The sequence below is a fragment of the Maylandia zebra genome, linkage group LG19 (genome assembly GCF_041146795.1).
Source record: "Maylandia zebra isolate NMK-2024a linkage group LG19, Mzebra_GT3a, whole genome shotgun sequence".
Classification (NCBI taxonomy): Eukaryota; Metazoa; Chordata; class Actinopteri; order Cichliformes; family Cichlidae; genus Maylandia; species Maylandia zebra.
In genome coordinates, this window is record NC_135185.1 from 10,720,233 (window position 1) to 10,738,064 (window position 17,832).

The 17,832-nt window shown below is 46.8% G+C and overlaps 1 protein-coding gene across 5 annotated transcripts in view; it reads right to left on the reverse strand.

The window, feature by feature from the left end:
* The window catches only part of LOC101481705 (AT-rich interactive domain-containing protein 1B), a 188,856-nt gene that overhangs the window by 84,048 nt on the left and 86,976 nt on the right, over positions 1–17,832 (reverse strand). The gene's annotated exons all lie outside the window — the stretch shown is intronic.

Here is a 17,832-nt window from a genome sequence, read left to right on the forward strand (position 1 = left end):
GGTGGTATGGGCCATGCTAGCTAGTTAGCATGCTAGCTTCAAAGCTATATTGGTGCATCTACACAGAAAAATGTTTCTGCTCCTTTTTAATGGTAAAACCTTTAATGTTGTGAGGTTGCACCTGGTCCTTGGTTTTCTTTCACTGCAATGTCAAACATTCAGTTTTCAACACGTTACACACTCGTTGCCTTGGATGGCCTCATTTGCATGAACTCCAAGCTGCACCTCTCTGTTTGCAACCATACACACTGCAGCTGATGTGGAAACAGCAAAGTGAGACAGAGTACATTTGAAGGTCAGGAGAAGCCTGCTGTCACTGCACTGCTTGCGCTAGAGTTTGCATTACTACAAAAATACAGAAGAAGCTTTCAAATCTGACTTTTTAAACCAAGAACATGGGATGGATTTCAAACATACATATATATGTATTATGTTTGATATAACTTCAGCAGAATTTTATTCTGGGCAAAGTAGGGAAGCTTTGGTAGAAAATCAAAAATATTTTAACTGCAAATAAGTCGTAAAACAAATAAACTCTAATAACAGAGGAGTGAGTGGTCAAAGAGCAGAAACAGTCCTACAGCGGAGCGAGTTCATTTATAGGTGAAGATCCTATCAGCACATGTCCATCAGATATAAACAGAAAGGAGAACGCTCGAGGGGGGGGGCATTCACTCTCACTTTCATTGCTTCCTCTGAATATCTTTATTACTCCCTTCCAAAAATCACCCAATTACAGATCTAATTTTAGCCTCCAGTTGGTGCGCGTTGGTGTTTCTATCTTTCCAACAGATATAAAAAATACAGGTTTAATACAGCACGCAGAGGTCGAGCTAACTAACCTTTGTAGGCTTCACACGGCTCACAATGCACAATCCTGAGCTGAGTACTGTGTGTGTGAGTGTGTGTGTGTGCAGAAAAAAGAGAAAAGAGCAAGAGATGTAACAGCATGCTCTCCCAAAAGAGTGTGTGTGTGTGTGTGTGTGTGTGTGTGTGTGTGTGTGTGTGTGTGTGTGTGTGTGTGTGTGTGTGTGTGTGAGAGAGAGCAAAGTCGACAGCTTGCATGAAAATCCCTACATTTGTGATTGTGCCTGTGTGTGTACTGGAGCCTAGTGCATTATGTTGCGGTGTGTTTTTCAGTGTACACAACTGCCAAAATGTCATTCCCGTAACACAACGATCATCAAAGCCGTGCTAGCTATCCTAAAGACCATCGAGTGATATTCATAAAGAGCATAGCAGATAACAGCCTTGTCATGTTAGCTTCTCTATAATCCAGACGTCTAGCCTTTCATCTACACCAGTGCGTGCGTGTGTGTGTGTGCGTGTGTGTGTGCGCGTGTGTGTGTGTCAGAGAGAAGATGATCATATATGCTCCTGTTGTTAAGGCTTATCTCTGGGATCAGAGTGATGTCAAAACAGCTGCGTGCTGGCAGGTGACGACGCGTACGCACAAACGCACACGCACGGGCATGTTATCGTTGAAAGGGTTCACATGTTCACACGCCGCGGTGACAAACACGACCACGTGTCAACAGCACGCACACACACACTCTTTACATCTGTAGGAAGCGCACACACACTCACGTGCACGCACGCGGTTTTTCCCTCCAGACAGGTGTAGCAGAGTCAGTCCAGGTATTTGAGCTGCTGTAGCACAGCCAGCAACAGCTTCAGTCTAATTACCTCTGGGACGACAACATCACGCCAGTAGCAAAAGCAGGTGTGTGTGTGTGTGTGCACGTGTGAGAGGAAGTGAGAGTCATGACTCTGTATTTCTTTCTGAAGTCACTCCAAATTGAAATGTATTTGAGGAGAGAAATGTTAATAGCAGCCTTGATCAATATTTCACAAACCACCGCTGATTTTCTTGCTAACAGGTCCTCACAGGTAAAAATGTTATGAATATTTTTAACTGAATCCCTCCACACTGACATTTTACTACAAATACATGTCTGCTGTGATCCTTTGTCACTAATCACTGACGCAGAGCTGATCAGCTGCAACATGGACCAGTGGTACTCATGTAATCACATCACAACATTACCTTGTGTTACAAAAGGTTCATATAAATAAATACTAAACACTTTGTGTCTCCTGATTGGAACGGGGGGTGTTTCACTCAGCCTCAGGTTTATATGGTTAACTGGTAACATGAGTAACGAGAAACGAGTAGTGTAACAAACTACTCTGTCCACAGAGTAACTATGTAACTGTGTACACCGAAGGACACAGCGGCAAGACCGGTGGGAGCCAACATGGCCGAACAAACAATGACAAGATCTCTGACTCTCCTCACAAAGTGCAGAGCTACAGCACGACCACACAAACGTGCACAAAACAAAACGCACAACCGCTGCAGCTTCATCTACTGATTCATTTATTGTGTTTTCATTACTCCATGTGTGTCTCCATCTCTGCTTCAGCATTTCCTGCTCAGTCCAATCAATAACTTGTTACTGCAGCATAATGCCTTCCACACACCCACACGGGCATACATCAACATGTACTTAGGATCAAAATGTAAGTGGGGAAACACATGCGAGAGTAATGCACATGCACACATTTAACTGTTTAAAGCGATGTTTTTCGCCTTGTGAAACATGCTAATTTCCAAGGTCTGCAGTAAACAAAAGCTCTCGAGAGGCAGCGTTTCAGCTTTAGAGCCTAAACTCTGTGAGCCCGGAGGAGAACGAGAGCAGGGAAAGAAAAACACGAGCAGAGATATGACGGAAGGGGAGGGGGGAGAAGAGCAGCCATTAGTATCCAGAGAGAACCCAAGCAGGAAATGAAAGTTTAGATTGTGCTGAGATGGGCCTGCTGGCTAACACCATTGGACCTGTCCTTTCATTTATATAGTCAAGAGGAGATGGTGCTTTTCTTTTGTTATTTCACCTCTAAGTGTTCAACATTTACAGAAAGCACAAGAAGAGGAAAAGCTTCAGTTTATTGTTTTGATGGCTGCTTGTGAAAAAGGTCAAAGGTCAGGCTGTCTGGGGTTTACGATATTGCTGTGATCATGAACGATAAAGTAAGACAATGCTGCCGAGACAAAGCATCCCCACTCCAGACTGACACAAAACCATGGGTTGTTTTTAGGAGAAGTTAAAGTGAGTTTGGGGTCCATAACAGCAGATGCTAAGCGACCGCTCTGCTCTAACCGGCCTTTTAAATTCATTTCTTCGCAGTAAACGAGGTAAAGCGAGTCTGCGTCTGCAGCAGCTGTCCGCCGCTCGGATGAGGACTTACAGCGGAAAAGACAAACTTGAGCACATTTTTCAGAGAAGTGATTGCTGTAAACACAGCCTGACTGGCTACATCGATCAGCACATATGAGATCAAAGAAAAAGTTTTTGTGAAGATGGTTTTATGTGGACGTCCACGGCAGCAGGGCGAAATGCCTCCTGGGAAACACGATGCTAAAACAACAAAGTGAGAAGTGGATCGTTTGGACAGTTTTGCATGCATACATTATCAGATTGAATCAGTTCTGCAGCTGATTCACGTCTTTTACCGTTCCTTTTCTCAGCAGCTTGAATCCGGTGACCTCTGACCTCCCCCTGCAGCCAGCCATTGTGCTCGGTGTAGTAACAGTGGGTTTGTAAAAATACAACACGCACAAGAGCCCTCCTGCACGCACACATCCACTTGTGTTTGCACTTCCACTTGTGCACGGCATCCTTTTGTTTGAGCCTTTGTTTTGCTGTTTCTACTTTTTCCCTGGCTGAGGGTTTGAAAGTGATTACCGATGCGGTCCACTTCATTAGCATGAGAACAAAAACAGTGTGGGGAACACATTATCACTTCACAGAGAAAGACCGAGAGCTGTCTGCCCGTTTGTTTACGCTGTTGCATTCGGACATTTTCTGCCAGCGTTGCCACTGCCGTCTCACGAGGATAGCGTTTTCTGCAGGAGGAAGCAGCAGCAGAGCCGGGAGGGGCGGGAGCAAGAAAACACTGGCGGGCAAAGAAGCAAACAGAGACCGAGGTATATTACTCTCATTTGTGTTATGCAAAACCAAGAGTATGCATCCGCCGTGGAGTGAATATTCCAGTTATTTTGCACAAGTATTTTCTTCTTTGGACTGAAACTTGCTTATCAAATACAAAGGAAATGAAAGCCTCCATCGCTGTGCAAAATAAAGCAACAGCCAATCACGTTATGGACATCAACCAATATTTGTACAAACAGGTGGAGCACAAAGTTATCCCAACCATCCACAGGCTGGAAGAATCCACAGATACACACAGCTGCTAATCACTTCAATACTAGTACACAGTTGAATTTCACTCATCTAAGCAGGAGCAGAGACTCCTTTGATCAGGTGTTAGTACAATTATTAACAGCTATTTGTCAGATATTTGCATTAAAAAGCTCCAAAGGGCTCAAATCACAGATATTCCACTGACACGGTGAGTTTATAGAGACTAAAACTGATTTGTGCTCCAGGATGTTTGATTTTCTGGGCACTTCGGGGCGTCTGTGGTGACAGATTTATGTCTTTGCCAGCTTCAGGTGGCCATGTGAGGAACTGCAGCTTCTGGCACTCCTCAGGCTGCCTCTCGGTCTGCATGTTCACAAGCTTTGGGCTGACCCTCACAGACACATGATGAAATTTATGTCTTGCGGTGGCTACGCAATGTAGATGATAAGCAGAATCTGACCCAAGGTTTCTTTGGTTGTTTAATTCTTTCATCATCCAGCAACAAGACCGGCTTTTCGACCGGGGAGTCAAGGCTCCAAGGTCAACTCTGCCAAAAGGTCCTTAAGCAGCACTGCAGCCCCTTTAGATCGTACTCATACTAGATACTCATGCATGCTTGAAAAAGAGAGGCGCATCAATTCTAATCAGGAGACTGGAGGAAAAAAGCAAATGCAAATTGATTCCAGTCACATCACACTGCAAGAGAACCACAGGTCCAACCTGTTCATTGATCGGTGTGCTCCGACTGTGCCGTGACTTGTACAGGTATGTACGCCGCTCTAAATGTTGCTTACTTAAGCCTCGTTGCTGATATCATCTGGCAGGACAAATATGAACCGTAATGAATACTGTAATGCAATGCACATAAAAGCCAATTAACTTTATAGTCTAATAAAATAATGGGTCCAGGCACAGTGTAGCGTTTCTCTGCCAGAGGGACCACAGACCACAACCTGATATTATATTGTCACTAGATCCCATATGGAGATCTTTAATATTTATTGAAACACTTGCAGCACTGCATGGAGAGAGAGCGCATGCACCTTCATGCATGTGTGGCGTTCTTATAAAATCTTCTAGAGAAATAAAACGAACTGACACGACTCCTGGTTTTGCCAGAAGGCCCCTAGAGGCACATCAGCCCTGTGGGACGTCCATGAGTACGTAAAGCAGTCCTGAAAACTTGTGTTTTTAAGACTTTTGCCTTTTCTTTGTCTGCCTTCGTCTCCTCTCTCACCTCCTCCTGCAGCCTGCAGGGAGGCGTGCAGCCACAGAGGAGAGAAATATAGAGCGGAGCACACCGTGGCACTCCAGAAAAAGCTATTTGGAGCTGGATGACCTCGGGGTCAGCCGGCTGGCCGGTTTCCTGGTTGAAGGGGATTGGTGGGAAATGGAGGCAGCTCTGGTTAGCCAACCACAGCGCACCAAAAAGAAATCAATGACGTTCCATTAAAAAGGTCAGCTGGGACTGACCTTTATGAGCCATCCTGAGTCAGAGAGGAGGAGAGCAGGACAGAGGAGGAAGAAAATGAGAACACCAGACGGAAGGATGAAGCCAAGAGTAATGATTGTTTACAAGTACAGAAAGCATACCTGTGTTTCACTGTCATTTTATTCACATTTTCCTGGATCTTAAATGTGCATGATTGAAACGAAACACCGAGTCTGATTTCAGACCAAAGCTGTGGTCCACCAAATGAAGCACCTCCGGATTCATGACTTTTCCCGTGTGTCTGTGCCAATCTGTCTTTATTCTGACACTAAGCATTTCTTCCAATAACGGAGCCAGAATTAAGTTGGTCGAAGAGTTTGAGTGGAAATCATTTTAGAGATGGAAAGAAGGAGGAAGAAAATGACGAGGTGACCTTTATTGTCTCCTGCCCTGCTGCTTCCTCATCTTCAGCCAGCCTCTGTGGACCCAGAAGGAGTGAGAATGAAAGAGAGCGGGAGAGATGGGGGAACGCGCTCTCCATCTGGCCTGGTGCTGATGTGAATAATTCTTTTGTCGAACTAATGTGTCTTGGTTCTAATCCTTCTCTTTACACCCTGAGATCTCTAAAGTCTGCTAACATCTAACAGTATTTTATCCCCCTGTCATTACATCCTTCCAACTTCTTGTGATTTCCCTCCATCCGTCTTGTCAGAAACTGACAGTCGAACACGGAGCGCGGGAGACATTAATCATGTTTGATTATCCTCCTGCAAAAGTCAACAGTGAATATCACATATTGAGCGCTAATGTGAAACTGTCATTGCTTCCAGTGGGTGACCTTTAGGTCAAATGCACCAATAGGATCCACAGACTGCTGCTGCAGGATTCTGTGTGTGTCTGTCTGAGCTCAAGCTGCATACACGTGCAGAAGTATAGCCCCCACAGAGGTGCATACATTAATACCAACATGCAAGTGCTAACACAACAGTAATGCAGATAAAAATGCTAAATTAAAATGACAAAATGCTCCATTTTAGCTGAAAGTGGGAGATAATGAGCATCACTAGATTAAAAATCCCCACTCCTAAAACAGAGCACCGCTCACAGTGTCCACCCTGCTGCTTATTCTGAGGTCAAAGGTCACCGAGGCCCAAATGAATGCTGATTTCTCCATCCTGAGTTGACTCACACCGTCGACCTTCTCCTCTGTCCCAGGTTGTTTTTAATTGGGAATGGGGGCGACGGGAGAAGGACGAGCGCTCCTCTAAGCCTGGCTGCTCTTTGATGATGGAAGGATGGCGGGGAGGGCGATGTTAGAAGAGTGCAGCAGCAGATCCTCCTCTCTTTTCCCTCTTTCCATCTCAAACCCTGCCGTCATTCCTAACACACACGCACGCACGCACGCACGCACGCACGCACGCACGCACGCACGCACAAGAAGGCATTTCTCTTTGAACTGAGTGCTGCAGCGTGTTCAAAGCAAAGACGACGGCAAAAATATGGGGGCGGCGAGGGGAGCGAGAAGGACACTTCAAGGTGAATTTGATTTCTACTCCGTTTTAACCACCGCACGCGCGCCCAACACACGCATACAAACACACGTGCTACCCAAGCCACGCCGGCGAGGAAGTGCAGAGATACCACTGCGCAGCCGCCCGAATACATTCATGCAACGACTGACACGCACGCCGGAGTGTGTGTGAGTGTGTGTGTGAGTGCAATGCATATTTATGAGATTATCTCATAACCGAGGATCACCTTTAAACTTCTCCGTACTCCAAACTGTCTGTTTGTATATGCATATGTGCGAGATCGAGGTGTGTGTCTGTGTACATAATATGCATATTGAGCGTGTAGGAGCAGAATGACTCATGTAAAGTTGAACACTGCACAGTCCCACGTTCCCAGGACAAAACATCACAACAATACGGTGCACGGCAAAGACTGCTTTCACCTGTGTGTGAGTGTGTGTTTTGCAACTGTGTCCAGCCAATTAAAGCAATCAAGTCGAGTGCAATCCACCCACCATGCTGCATATTGATAAGGCTGGGAGTTCAACATGGGGGCCGGGGCCACCGTGCCAAAATCCTCCGATCCCTGCGTCCACTTCTGCCACCCGCGCTAACCAAAACCGCAGCGTAAACACTTTACGCCACTTCGCTCCGCCGCAGTCCACGCACACGCAGAGGAACACAGGTTAGGTGCAAACACTGGCTTGACAGTATGACAAATATTGCCTTCCATCCAGAACGAATGAGGTAATGACAGGAAAAAAAAGAATCAACGGCTCATTAGAAAGATAAAAACCTTCCAAAGCCCAGAGGGTGAAAGAGAAGGGGGTGGAAACAAGAAATGAAAAAGAAGAGAGGGGAAAAGACTTGAGAGACGACAAATCATAACAGCTGTAACTCAATTCGGAGGCCCTGCTAGAGAAGGCTTCCTTTATGTCTTTCGCTCTCTCTCTCTTCATCTTTTAATCTCTCACTCGCTCCCTCTCTCCCCATCCCAGCTTCTTGGCAATTTTTCCCAACAACCAATAAGCCATTATGTGGCAGTAATATGGTTGCTAATGGATGCACCGACCTGGGAGGAAGCACGCAGCACGCCATTAGCCCAAATGCTATGCAAAGCTATCACAAGACTTTCAAAATTACTCAGACTGAGTATGTGTGTTTGCATGTGCGTGCTGATTTATGTGCGAGACGCCTGCAATGAACAGGACTAATCTTCTTGGAGTTCTTCTCATGCGTTTATTGTTTTGTTGAATAAACTGACATTTGCGTTGGTCAGATCGCTTTCAAATCGAGGAGCGACAACACGACGACAGGACGCTATCGACAAAAGCACGAGACTCAACGCCGTGCAGGAAATCCTAAATTTAAAAAGATGCCCGGTTTAAATGCTGCACGCTCCTTGAGCAATGTTTGAATCGCATGTTTCTACCACTTGCACGTACATGAGAGCCCTCGGACCTTAAACTGTGCAGAGAGCAAACATCAAACCGATCACACTTTCGTGTTGCGACGTTTTTAAGCCTCACAGGCATCGCTCACACCGACGCTCCGGTTCTCTTTGTTCCGGGATCAACACTTCAGCACCTCGGGAGACACGCAAGAGGTCACGCTAGGACTTCCATGACTAGGCCACATGTAACAGGAGGGGTGGCAATGATGCAGAACAGAACCTGCTGATTGTATTTTGTTGTGACAGCAAAATGTGCTCAAGGTAATTTTACTACAGTAAACTTTGTTGGTCGCAGCAGTTTTTTGTGTAAATGGACATAAAAATTTGGATTTGGTGGCACACTGAGGCGTTCCCAGGTTTAAAAATAACTCCCAGGAGGCCTCCCAGTAAGATGTTCAGCTAGCTCCTTTTAACATACAGATACCACAAACAGAGATCGACTGATAAGTCCGGTACAACAGCCACATTACTGCTGATGCTGCTGACGGTCCACCTCCTGGTCACCATAACTTCTGAAGAATCTCACGTTTGCAGACTCCTTAAATCTGTCAGGTCCTTGTTTAACCAAACTGAGAGCTGCGCTGTCAGAAGCCTAACCCTTCTCCATACTGCTGCACATACTCTTTATAATATTATATTACTAATGATTCACAAAACTGCATTTAAAGATGGTGTAAAGTGGTAACAAATGCTACTCTGCCATTCGCCTCAGCACAAAACTCTATTGCTCAGGAGTTTCCTGCACAACTGCCAAACACCAAACAGCACACAAAGCAACATGCAAGAGTCGCATATCTGCAACAGGCCGACTCCAAAAACAGAGCCGGCGCAAGGAAACTATGAATATAGCTGCTATGAATATGCAGTTTTCACAGGGTGGAGCAGAATACAGTATAATGTAAACGCTCAAGTGAAAGACGATTGTTTCAGGCTTCGGCTAGTTGTCTTAGTTACCATCTGCCACTGCGTTTGGCATTTTTGTACACAGTCCTTCATTAACACAGCAGGTCACATGGGAGAAGTGGACTCGGAGGACTTAATACATAATGAAACAACCAAAACAATTACTCAGTCCACAGAGAAGCATCAATTAAAACTTTGATAAAAATCAATTAAAACCAACATTACTCAGAACTCACAGAATAATTTCCAAGAATTGGAGCTCATAATGAAGCGATTAAAAAGACGATGTTTTCTCTGAACAGAATGGATAATGTTTCTTAATTTCAAGCGCTCCACATTGTTGAGAGGGGAGCTTCATCTCAGCAAAGCACAAGAATAGACACGGGCGACGGGCACGAGGCTCGTGCCTTAAAAAGCCCCGAGCACGCCGGCAGAGGGGATTTTCATGCTTCTCCGAGGTCACAGGTTGCCGGTATGTGCAGAGAACCCAGTCGCACACACTCGGGGAGGAAAAAAAACAGAGCTAGGATTTGTTTAATCGTCTGGCCAACTCTGACAGATGGTCGTACATTTGCAAAAGAGCAGTGCGACTGGAAAATGGGCCATCGGTGACCCTCGTGGTGCGCCTTAGTGTGAGCGCGCTTACGAATGTATGACAGTGTTACAAAAGCAAATGTTGCACAAGCATTGTTTCAGCCCTACTGTAGCCCACTGCCAAGCTCTGATAGTAATAGGCTGGCAGGATAGTAAACAGCAGAAGTGGGCTGAAGAACAGACATCAGACAGGCCTCAATGCCACGAGGAAAAAACCCCCCACGCCCCAGTGCTCTCTTCATTCCCGCCTTTCCTCGCCACCTCCATCTTTCTCCCACATTCTGCCTTCTTTCTTCCTGAACCTTCCACACACTGAATCGTACGTCTCCTGTGGTGTTTCTTTCTTTTCCATCATTCGTTACAGAAAATCTGTCCGAGCAAAGCTGGTCTACCCATTCTGCACATACAGTAAATACATACATGCGTGATCTCATGCACATACTGCTGGGACTAACGCTTTGCAACATAAGCAATTAACATGCTGTTGAACTGGCCTTGACATGAGCAGAGAGCTCAATTACAAACACACAGAGCAAAAGATCACACGCGCACGCACACACAAGGGTGCAAATATGAAGCACACACAGACACACACTCTGGCAAGCGTCCAGGCTGAGTCTCGTTGCTTGTGTCCATAAAGCCCTGAGCACCATATCGACAACTGTAATAACTGTGGCTGGCAGGAGACAGCAGATTACAGTAGCAATCATAGGCCCCGAGCACGCACCACACACACACACACACACGCACACACCTTCTGGTGTTGTCCAGTGTTTCTTTTCATCAACCAACACAGACACACACATTTCCAGGTCCGTGCTGTACTGTGTGAAGTGATAATACTGACACTGTTAGAGGAATATGACCGACACACCTGCACAGTCTGTGTGCAGGAAACTGTACATTTGAAAATATTTGAGACTAAATCCTAAAAATCACGAGTTATTCTTTCAACACAATTATTTACTGGTGTCATCGTGATAAATAACAACTCTGCTGGAAATGACAGAGCTAAGCTTATCACGAGATGACTCACACACGAGTGTTTGGGGGCATTAGCAGCTAAAGTCACCAGTGGGAAATGAAAGTGGGCAATACTCTCAATGCACTATAAGGTGCACAGGCCAAAAGAAAGCCCAGAAACAACCTGGAAATGGAACCTTTACACATCATGTCCCACTGAGAAGCATTTAGTATTATGCTCTGGATTTGTACACATTACCACACGGACGCTGAGGGTGACTCAGACATGCATACGGCGGTCACAACAAGTGCTGAAATCAGGCACAGACGGCTCGGCTCTGAGGAGTAGCTCGGCTTTATTCCTCACGTTCCTCGCAATTATCTCATTCTCCTTTGGTTTTCCACCTCTTCTCGTTCCTGCACCGTTGTTGCTTCTCTCTTACCTCTTACTTGTGCTTTCCACCAGCCCCCGACCAAGGAGAAGCAATTTGCGGAGGCAATCCGTCGCTAATTCTCGCTCAGAGTTCATGAAAAATGTATAGCAGGCTGACTGTAGGGAGATGCAGATTGGCGCTGGGCCCTCAGCAAGAGCCGAGCTCTGCATTAATGGAACATTATTTTGCACCCTGTTCATACATCTATCCATCTATCTTTGCTTTTTCGCTTCTCTTACCGAGTTTGACCAAACGAAGTTCATAAATATTCCACATCTTAGTAGAATATTAGCATCTTAAACAACCCAAACACTGCTATCTGCAAATCTTAACAACTCTGCATGTGTGTGTGTGCGCGCGAGTGTGTGTTTGCGTGCATTTGCCTGTGAGCACAGTGTGCAGCCAGCTAAACCTTCTCAAAGATAATAAGAGGAAAAAACTTTATCTTAATCTTTAAAAGGCACGACATGAAGTTTGAATCCAGCTGTGAAATGGGTTGTGTGTGCGCGTCTGAATGCGTCTTAGCATGAATTCGCAGATATGTTTGTGTGTGCACGGGGATGTGTTTAAAGTACACATATCTTATGAGAGTAGATTAATAACAGCACTGTAATGCCATCAGGACTAGTCACAGTGTGGATCATGCATAATAAACCTCCTGAGGAGTTTACACACACACACACACAAACCCGCACGCACTCACTCTTCCCGTCACTATAGCAACACTGGCGATGCTGCTGCCCCAAACTTCAAAGTCAGATGTAATTTCAGCCTCCCAACAGCCAGAGGGAGCCATGGTGATGACAGACTATTCCCCCTCTGATGGCTCCTTCCTCCCTCCCTCCCTCCCCTTCAGTTCTTCCACTTTGCCTCTCTTCCATTCCTCAGCTGGCTCCCTCCTCCCCCTCCTGCCTAGTTAGCCTGCTGGGAGTCCAGGCATCCAGGACCCGACGTAAAAATAAACCCAGAAATGTCAGAAGCGGACGTCTGAGGCTGGGGAAACAGGGAGTGAAAGGAGAAGAGGAGCACAGACAGACAGAAGGCTAGAGAGAGGAGATGTGGCGATAGATGAAGATGAGGGTGGAAGGAAGGAATAAAGAAGATTTCATCCTTTACTTGTTCTTTCCAAGTACAGACACTCATTTCACTTTCTGCCCTTTTTCCTCTGCTGAGGTGGACGTGAGAACAAAGATGCTCAAAAGAGGCAAAAGTCAGTGAGCTCCCAACATTTTTTATTTCAGGCCTCATCACTATCCACCGAGGGAGGGAGATTCTTCCAGATTCATTCACTGAAATATCATTTGGCAGGAGATGTCCGAACTATTAATGAATATAAAATAGATGTTTCCAATCTTCGGTTCAGATTGGCTCAATAAGCCATTTTAACAGTTAATTTAAATATTAATGTGGTAACAGAAAATCACCATTTATAATGGAGGGCTCGGTGCCAGAAGGGTGTATCTGGCCATAATGGCTCACGAAAATGAAATCTATACATCACTTGAGGAGAAGTGTTTGGTGCTCTGACGTCGGTATGAAAAAGTGTTTAATCAAGCGCAGAGCGAACGACCGAAGCGAGGTGACGTCCGGTCGACGGTTTGGGACGAGAGCTTCGCTTCGCATTTGAGAAAACAACGTCGGAGGTAACACCTAAAAAGGACAAGCAAAACCGATAAAGCACGCAGAGTGTCACGTTGGCTTACAGTCGACATGCTGATATAGCGGCGTCTGCTTTCGCACACTGTCACGCCGCAGACCGTACCGCGGACGAACGGGGAGGACAGTTTGGAAGGTGTTAACGCTCGAGAAAATCACGCACGACAAACGGCGAGGGCTCCAGACGTTAACAACATGCAGATAGTAGTATTTAGTATTTACGCAGAACTGTGTGTGAGACCAAACAACAAACTGCTGCTTGTTCTCCGTCCTCTTCGTCCTGAATTTGAACTATTCTGCCAAATCTGTTAGAGGAAATCAGCTTTGACAAAAGCCACCAGCCAGAGGGGAAACTGACGGGCAAAGGATTAAAAAAAAGATGCAGTTGGGGAACATTTCTCTCCTTCTAGGGTCAGTCCACGCTCACCCTCCTCCTCCTCACTTATCTCCCCCTCTGCCTGTCTCTCCTCCTCTGTAGGAGAGGTTGGTGGAGAGGCGCCAGCCGAGTCGCTCTGCTGTTTTCTTAACCAAGTTCATCCCTCTCCATTTCCCTCTCACTCTCAAATCACAAAGCCTGACGCACTTGGAGTGCACGTATGTGTGAGCATAGGGGTAGGTGAGCATGTGTGTGTGTGTGTGTGCGCGCACAGGTTTGTTATCTGCCCTTCACTCTGCTGTGCAGGGCTTCTGTGAGCCAGTCTGTTAAGGGTGGCTGGGTATAAACATGCCCTCCTCTGCAGCTGAAGCTCCCCCCACCACCACTGCTGCTCAGCCTTGTGTTACCAGTTTGTTTAGCAACCTGCACTGGCCAACATAGTTCCCCGTAGGTGGAGCAGTGTGCAGCCATCAAATTTTGCCATAAGAAACAAGTGAAATCCTGCAGGCAGAAATGCTTTATTGATCCCCAAAGGGAAATTCTCTTTCAGTGTGTCTGTCCTCTGCAGGAGGATGAGAGTGCAGTGTCAGCTGCTGAGGAGAGCTGCTTGGGATGCAGTGTCCTGCTAAAGGACACTTCAGCAGTCTCCGTGCTTGACACAGAGGAGATTTGAAATGGATGTTGCAAGCCGATTGGCTCCTCTCTATCTTTTACTTTACAGTAAAAATGAAGAACACGCCTGTGAGTCCGACTTCAGATGCCACTGCAGGTGCGTCCTCTGTAGGTTAAACACGATACTGGTGATGTACAAAGATGAAAGACCTCCAGAAATCTCCCCACCGATCAATTCCGCTTCCTGTGCATCTGTGTTTTCGAGCCGTAGGGGAACAAATGGTAAACCCCGGGAAAAACACGTGTTCCCGGCTCCTGAGGATCAAAAACACCAGGCGTGTACATGAAACTGTGAGTGCGTGCTAAATGATTCATGAGGAGCAAACGAAAACACGTTGGCATACAAGCGGAAAAATAGCCTGTCTGCATTTTAGATGAAGTCAGGGTCCGAGGTGAAAGCAACGGTTGTGTACGTGTGCGCGGCGGCATGTAGGCATCCTATGGAGCGTATAGGACGAGCCAGCAGTGTTGGACGAGCGGCACATACGGCGACACCTTATCAATCACTCCTACTCACACTAGGTCTAAAGGTTGAAGGCTGGTGTGACCTCAGCCATCTCCTGTACCTCAGAGTGTGAAACCTGCTTCAGATTAGCTGTCCTATTCTCAGAGCAGCTATGTGCTCACAGCAGTGGCAGGGAGCTGCTCTGGCCTTCAGTGCTGCTGTCTGTTCTAAGAATAGGCTGCAGGGTCCAGGGAACATCTCTGCGTCTGCCTGCCTCCCCCTCCCCACACACTGTTCTCATGTAAACATATAAAAACGAGACCTTCCTCCATAAAATACAATCGATTTATGCTGAATAATTTGCATCGTCATCACGTTTAACCTCACATCTAAAGCCATAATATAAGAGATGTGCTTTTTATTCCACATAAGCGCCACCTTTCTTTTCCTCTCCCCCCATCCCCGTGCTCCTTTCTTCTTCACCTCCCTTGTATTTCGTTGCTTTCCTGCCTCCTTTCCTCCTCTCCCCCCCCCTGCGTGCACTAATGTGGAGGCTGAATCTAACCCTGCTGGATGACATTACTGTGCGCTGCCTGCTGGCCTGTCTGCCTGCCTGGGGACTCTAAAATAAAACACAGCAGTAGGGAGAGCCAGAGTGAGAGCACATACTGTATAGGCTGCCTGACTGACATGCTCCGATAGAGCACGCACAGAAAACGGCTCGCAGAGGACAGAGCGTGCATCAAAGTATGTGCCGAATGTGTGTTTGCGAGTAAAGACTTGTGTGTGTGTGTGTGTGTGTGTGTGTGTGTGTGTAGTGAGGGGAGGCGTGCAGGCGTCTCCAGCTGTGCCCTGTCAATCATTTATGACCTAACGCTCGGAAAAGCAGAGCAGGGCGAGGTGGACAGCACTGAGAGGGAGAGATAGTGTTTCTGAATTTTCCCTTTTGTCTGATGGAAAATAAGTCAAGGAGGGGCAAATGAGCACTGAAAGACTTACAAGAATGTTTCTCTGTGTGCGTGTGTATGTTTGTGCGCGCGCGCTAGTGTGAATAACACACCGCTGCCGGAACCTCATAGCCTGAATTCAACATCCCTCACCTCGAACAAGTGACAAAAAGATAACCACGTTTCACTTCATCGCTTCACGCCCTCCCTCTCTCTCTCTCTTGCATTCTCTTCACCCCACTTCCTCACCTCACCCTCCCACCCCCAGCTCTCACTCTGTCTTTCCACATGGGTGGCCATCCTCTCCCATGTCCCAGAGGATGGGAGGCTGCGCGGCAGCTTGGCAGGCTGTCAGGGGAACGCCAGAGAGCAGGGAACATGAAGTGACTGGAACAGGGATGGGGAGGATTTGGGGTGGGGGCAGCCCACTGTGGAAAGAGCAGCTTGACTTAGCAATGTTAGGCGAAAGATGCAGAGGGCTGCTGACACAGATGCAGACCCCCCCCCCCCTCAATAGCAAAAAATAAAAAACCTCGACTGCTGCACATAGCTGGAAATAACAAGGCAGCAGATGACATGTCATCCTGTGCCAATCACGCGGGCCGCCTCTAACACGTTGTCAGCCAAAAACATGTCACGATTTATTGACCTGTAATTGCCCCGCACATCCTGCAGAAATCAGAACAATTCTGGAAGAAGACAACACTCAACCGAGAGAAGCACGATTTCATCAAGTTTCTGTGCAGGCTCGGCGGCGGCGTCTGCTGCATCAACACATAGGAGAAAAAAACCCAAAGACAAGAGCACTAAATTACTTTCACATAAAGTCAAGTCACAGCTCCTGGTCACTGAATTATGGGCCAAGTTCATCTGCTCTGATTTCACCAGGTTGAGTTTAACCAAAGCTAATGTGAAGAGGCTAGTTTTAATTATACGGCGCCAAATCACAACAAACAGTCGCCTCAAGGCACTTTATACACTGAGGTACAGACGACAATCTGATGTCCCCCTATGCCCAAGCACTTGGTGACAGTAGGAAGGAAAAACTTCCTTTTAACAGGAAGAAACATCCAGCAGAACCAGACTGGTTCACACGCTGTGGAAGAGAAGCAGAGATTAATAATAACTGATGATTAAATACAGAGATGTGTATAAACACACAGCATCATGGGACCCCCCCCCCCCCCCAGCATGACTGAGGGAGGATTCAGGGTCAGGAAAGGAAAGTTTTAAGACTAATCTTAAAAGTAGAGATAGTGTCTGCCTCGCAAATACAAACGGGTACACGCAATAATGCTAGATGTGTTATTCTAAATACACCAAAAAGGCTGAAATCAGAGACCCACATTCAGGCGTGACTCAATATCAGGACTGAAGCTACGTGGAAACGCACACATACGACCAGCTGCAGGATGCAAGCTCCCTTTTCTTCCCCAACCTACCAGAAACATTAAAGGGACGGTGATTTCACATTAACAATACAGATACTATACAGCGATACAGAATACAAGGCGCTCCATATCTCCAATACATTTTCCGAGTCCCGAGGGGAAGTGTGACTTGCAATATGTGATAAGTCACTAAAGCACTTCTCCCTTTGGTCTTCCTTCAAAAATCCCGCCACATCACACAGCAGCCTCGTCCCAAAACAACAACATGACACTCTGCCGACCCGCGCTCCCTCCCTCCTGACGGAGAGAAAGGGGGGAAAAGATGACAGCAGCTTTAGATCTGACATCAAATGCCGGTGAGAGAGTGAGAAAGAGAGGGGAGGAAAGGGGAAAAAAGCGGTTCCATCTCTGCCGTGACAGCTTGCTGGAAGAGCCGAGCAATTTCTCTCTCCTCTTCTATCTATCCATCTCTCCCTCTCTGTGTCTCTCATCAAAACTTGCCGCCGATTAGGATCTGGGCGAGCCACACGCTTTGGATGGGATGTGAAAACACACGGAGAACCCGAGGGGTAAAACGCCGGGATTAAAGTGGCGAGGGAACGCCGGGTGATGGTGGTGCTGGTTCAAATAGATCGGCCCCCGCGACTGCAGTGGCTCCTCGCCTCGTCTCGCTCTCTCGCTTCGGATTCACACACCGATACATCAAGGCCATTTCTCATTATAGCACAAGGGGGGAGAAAGAGCTTTCATGATGCTGCTTTAGAGAGAAAGACAGAGAGCGAAAGGGAAGGAGGCTAAAGAGTGTGGGAGAGTGAAAATGAAGGAAAAAAGACGAAACGGGCCACATACT